The sequence below is a fragment of the Mastomys coucha genome, unplaced genomic scaffold (genome assembly GCF_008632895.1).
Source record: "Mastomys coucha isolate ucsf_1 unplaced genomic scaffold, UCSF_Mcou_1 pScaffold19, whole genome shotgun sequence".
Lineage (NCBI taxonomy): Eukaryota > Metazoa > Chordata > Mammalia > Rodentia > Muridae > Mastomys > Mastomys coucha.
This window is the reverse complement of record NW_022196901.1, coordinates 18,826,762-18,832,761: the sequence shown is the minus strand read 5'-3', so window position 1 is coordinate 18,832,761 and position 6,000 is coordinate 18,826,762. Positions and strand designations below refer to the sequence as shown.

General features: G+C 40.2%; 1 protein-coding gene across 1 annotated transcript in view; it reads right to left on the bottom strand.

The window, feature by feature from the left end:
* Positions 1 to 6,000, bottom strand: part of Klhl7 (kelch like family member 7) — a 61,154-nt gene that overhangs the window by 11,196 nt on the left and 43,958 nt on the right. The gene's annotated exons all lie outside the window — the stretch shown is intronic.

Sequence of the window (6,000 nt, the reverse complement as noted above, 5' to 3'; positions counted from 1 at the left end):
ACAGGATTTCTCTGCATATCCCTGACTGTCCTAAAACTCTTTTTGTAGACTAGGCAGCCCTAGAACTCAGAGATCCACCTGCCTCTGCCTTCCTGAGTGCTGGGATTAAAGGCGTGTACCACCACTGTCCATCAAAAGATGCCTTTCTTTTGTTTTGTTTTGTATGTGCTTTTTCTTTTAGCTTATTATTACCACTCCAATTATAACAAGAGTGATTAGCTTGAAACCTATTTAATCATGCATAAAACAAACTTACCCAATAATTAGACCAGACATGAACAATAATTGTTGAATGGAAATTTAACTTACACTCAAAGTTCCATGATTTCAAAACAATGATTAAATCAATATCACATAAGACACAGGAAGAACAAGAATGAGAGACGCTAACTCAGTATACTTAGGTATGCTGAGTAACCATACCATGTAGGCAGACCTAACAGGAAGGTAAGCAAATCTTTATTTACACTGAAACTACTGCAATGTTATGGTTTTTTATGTGAAAAGAAATTGAAGGTGGTGTCCCGAATAAAATTCTGTATCATTTTGACTCTAAATTCTCAATTTCATTGTAATAAAATCTTACTGGAATACGCTGACATGTTCCAGTGAATACTGGTTACATCTGCTTTCACTCAACTAGTGGCTGCAAAACAAACTAGACCTTACCACCTAATGAATCTTTGTCCCTTCACCAGCTCTGTTCCTGGCCCAGGTAATTAGCTGATCTCTGGCCAATCCTCACCCCTTTCTTATCTAGTGACAGCTTTAGAGGATGTTTTGTTTTTCCTTTTTAGCATATATCAAATGTTGAAAACAATGGGCTTGACTGTGTCATTTTCTCACATGCCTATAAAGTTCTTGATTATGTCCATGTCCCCAATTACTCTTATCTTCTTTTCCCATTTCCTTTGGGTCCTTTTCTCTTCTAATTTCATGTCATTAAAAAAAGAAGAGTTCACATATAAAAAACACACAATACTTGTCTAAGTCTGGTTTATCATTTTCTATGTTTTGTGACATCCTAGGATGCTTCTATCCACCAACCATGTATATGTACGGGGAAGTCCCTAAAGGTATGCCATATTGACACTGTGTTCCTACTGCTTTCCAAAATAGCTAAAAAACCCATCATGATCAGGCAACAGGTTTCACTGAGTAAGGCACTCTGTGTGAATGATACTGTTGAGGTCCCTGTAAGAAGTTGGTATTTATATCTTGTAAGCATTTGTTGTATCAGATGTTTATTAGATTAGAATATACCCTAGGAATTTCTATTCTGTTCTGAACTGCTAGGAAAGCATTTGCAGGGATTTTAAACTCTTAATGATACACACTTAAAACAAAACAAAACAAACAACACACAAAAAACAAAGGTAATCTACATGATTCTCATCTATTGCACAAATCCACCACAGAGCAGAGAAATACAAACTCAGCCACAGGCCTCACCACTCTTCACATAACTAATGAAAGCTATGTGGGAAACGCTCTGTAACTGTAAGGTATCAGTAACTATCCTTCTATGAGCTTCAACTAAATTCAGCCTGAAAAGATTGCTCACTTGTTCTTTTAAATGATCTCCAACAACTGCTAGTCTTCAAATTAAAAATAACTGCTCAAGGGCTGGGAGCTGGCTTAGTGGTTAAGAGCACATACTTCTCAAGTTAGCTTCCCAGCACCAATGTCAGGTGGCTCACTGCTGCATGTAACTTCAGTTCCAGGGTATCTGTGACGGCTATTCTTGGTTACCAACTTGACTACATTTGCAATTATAACTCAAGTGGCTGGATATACCCGTGAGGAATTTTTTCTTAATTAAAAAATGTGAAGTGGGAAAACCCACTTTTAATCCAGATCTTATCAGGTTCAAAGATCTACCTTTTATCTGGGCCACACCTTCTGCGGGTAGCTCAAAAGGACATAGAACAAGGACACTTGGTCTCTTTGACTGCTTGCTCTTGCTGTCCATTCCTTCACTGGCTGTAGAACCTACTTCTTCAGGATTCTGGTGAATATTGAAGACCAGATGAAATATCCAGCCTCATGGACGAACAATTCCTGGATTCTTGGACCTTCCATTGTTAAACAGCCACTGTTAGGATAGCTGGAGTACTGCTTGTAAGCCATTCTAATATATCCCCTTTACACACACAGACACACATACAGTCACAGACACAGACACAGACACACACACACACAGACACACACACACACACACACACTCCCATTCTATCTGTTCTGTTCCTCTAGAGCAGCAGTTCTCAACCTGTGGGCCAATATTCCTTTTGGGGGTGTCTACCAAATGGCCCTTTCACAGGGGGCACCTAAGACCATCAGAAAACACAGATATTTACATCATAATTCATAACAGCAAAATTACAGTTATGAAGTAACTGAAAATATATTCGTGGTTGGAAACCACCACAACTTGAGAAACTCTGTATAAAGGGTTGCAGCACTGAGAAGGTTGAGAACCACTGCTTTAGAGAACCCTGAACAATACAGCTTTTGGTACCAGGAATGGGGCAATCCTAATATAGTATCTGATACCCTCTTTTGACCACCATGGGCAACTAAACTTATGTGAGCCCTTACTCTCATACAGACAAATGCTCATACTCCTAATTAAAAATAAATCTTAACATACTTTGTGGGGTCTTCCTACATTACAAATTTAAGAATGAAAATAACTTTAGAGGTAGCAAGATAATTCAGAGATAAAGATGTCTAAATTGATAACCTGAATTTAATCCTACAGACCTATAATTTATACTGTTTCTCAAGAAACTTCTTTTTTTTTTTTCAGTTTTGAATCAAGATCTTGCTAAGTTGTAGAGTCACACGCAAACTCTTGATCTCAAGTGAGTCTCCACCTTAGCCTCCTGAGCAATGGGTCTACAGGCACATACCACCTATGCCCAGATCTCATTCTCACTAATTTAAGAGGAGCTGGGGCACTAGTCTGTCCTGCATATACCAACTATAGACCACGGACTTAGCAGACTGCTATAAAAAGACCAGAGGAAATTAGTTTCATTCTTGCAGATTGTTCTCTTGGCTGCTCTTACTCATATTTCAAGATAGTTAATTTTAAATTCATTTGTTATTGTACATGTCAGACACTATGCTTAATAACTATTAGATACATATAATATCGTAATGGTTTCCATTTTTCAGAAGGTAATTTAAGTGTCCTTTTGTAAGCATTTCTACTACGAGTGCAAAAATAATCATTTCAGCTACCATCTTGTGCCTTAAAGTTAAATTCAGCCTATTTAAAAAAGGCCTGTTTCATTGTCCTTGGCTATGCTTGTGTATATAAATACAGAAGAGGGAGAGGACTTTTTTTCCCCCAGACAGGGTTTCTCTGTGTAGCCCTGGCTGTCCTGGAACTCACTCTGTAGACCAGGTTGGCCTCAAACTCTGAAAATCTGCCTGCCTCTGCCTCCCAAGTGCTGGGATTAAAGGCGTGTGTCTGGGAAGTTGATCTCCTTCCTATAATCCACCCCAAGTAGCATACTGAGAAAGTGACTGTGATGTTGACTCTTGATAAGTGGAGACAATACAGTTGAAGAAAGATGCTTGGGGCTTGCCAGCTCGTATGCACGTTGGGCATAACTTAGCGAAGGAACTAGTCTGAACTGAGGCCACGCAGGGGAAAGGAGAGGTATCTATGGTTTCTCAAAGTTAGAGGAACATGCAGCTTTCATGTAATCAATAAGATGGACAAAGGCACTAAAGTCACACTTAGACAGGTAACTATGGGCCCAGAAAAGTAATTCAGTATATTTAATGAGTATTTCATTGCAAAGTTATGTGCTCAGGTGCTGAGAAAACGGGAAAAGTATAGAAAGGGTGTGGACAGCAGTGCAAGTTTTCACATACCACCCACTAGTGTGTCCAGAACTGAAGCATCATGCATGTATAAGAATGACATCCTGCCTTCCTTGGTCCTAGTCAGCCTTTCTTGCCACAGACTACAAATTTTTAAGAGCAAACCTCCTTTTCTTTGGCAGGCTTTACAGATGCCTGTCTGAATCATGCAGAAGTTCAGGCAGAAACCTGAGAACTCCATTCTACCCTACCCTGTGTAACTGTCTAGCTGCAGGGAATAAAACTAGGCCCATTTGTTTATACACTGTTTATGGCTATTTACCTTCTATAGCAACACGACTGAGTAGCTGTGGCAGCCAAGAGAACAATCTGCAAGGATGAAACTAATTTCCTCTGGTCTTCTTATAGCAGTCTGCTAAGCCCCTGGTCTATAGTTGGTATATGCAGGACAGACTAGTGCCCCAGCTCCTCTTACATATCAGATGCAGTATATCTCTAGGTGCTCCTTTTAAACTCCCAAGCAAGAGAGCCCTCTAGGAAGTGGAACAGATTGTGGTAGTATGGCCCGGCAGATGCTTCCTTCAGATGGCTTCAGGAATGTCCCAGTACAGCTAGGATTCTGGAGAACGTTAAAGCCAACTATCTTCATGTAGGTATCAGTCAACAAACTGGTTCTTCAGTTTGTTAAAACAGAAAGTAAGTGTTTGACACGAGTTAACCGACCATATCATTAACCCATATCCATAGTTGCATGCTCTAACCACAAAACTAAGATGGCACCAAACAACACAAGACTGGATTTAGGGAGGTTCAAATATACACGATACCCGAACAGAACAGGCTAAGCACAAACCTTACCCAGCAGCCCTTTGTCTTATGTACTGCTTTTTCCATCAACTAGGACCATTGCCTACATGGACGTACTCCCTATCAGCTAGTAGACTTGAGAGACTTTGCCAATACTGAGCAGCTAAGGAAGTATACAGCCCTTCTAGAAATTCTCCAAGTATTCTTATTTGGCAGGATTTTAAATAGCTTTAGTGTTCATTGTCTTTTAAAAAGAGTGTGACCGGGCGGTGGTGGCTCACACCTTTGATCCCAACCCACTGGAAGTAGAGGCAGGAGGATCTCTGTGAGTTCAAGGCCAGCCTGGTCTAGAGAGTGACTTCCAGGAGAGCCAAAGCCACATGCAGAAACCCTGACTCTAAAACTAAAACAGAAACAAAAAGAGTGTGTATGTACACGTGTGTATTACAATACACTTGTGTAGGTAACTTCACATGTTATTTATCACTGTGTCCATAGTGTGGAAGGTTGAAGACAGCCTTGGGTGTCATTTTAAGACAGGGCTTTCTCAATGGTTTGAAGCACATCAACCAGGCTAGCCATCAAGCCTCGGGGATTCTCTGGTCTCAAACTCCACAACAATGAGATTATACACTCATAGTATCATGTCCAGCCTTTTCATGGAGGATTGTGGTGTTAAGTGCTCGCAACAACACTTTAGTGATTGAGCCATCTGCCCATTTTAGGTATTTGGGGTGGGGTGTCAAAGATCAGGGGGGTTTGTTTGTTTGGTTTTCTGTCTTTTTTCTTTTTGTTTTGTTTTAAATCAGTTTTGGGTCATTGTTAATGGTTTACTACGACGGACAGAAACTTAAAAAGGACAAAGAGTGCAAAACTGTTGACAAAGACAGGTTGTGCTCAAAGGATATATAAATGTGCACACCACATGAATTGTTATCAGAGTATTCCGTAACTACAAAACCAGTTTCTTGTGTACAAAACTGCATCCATGTCTTCCCACTCCAGTCAACCTGAGGCATGCCCAAGGGGTGTGAGTACTACTGAGAGGCTGCCTAAGCCAGCAGTCATGTATTATAGTTCCCTAAGCCCAATGTGGCTAACTGCTGCAGGACCTACCAGCAACAATAACCAATTCTAAATCCTGATTTGTTACTATAATTTGAGAGAACCAGGTGGATACCCAGTAATACTGGGATACATTCACTCATGAAGGGACAATGCTTGCCTTCAAGTAATTGGTACTTTGTACAGATTTGAACTGTCCATTTCTGTCTTGACATCTCCATGCCTTTATAAATACCTTGTATATCAACACTACATTATTTCATGGATGTCTTAAAAAAGTATCTTAATGTC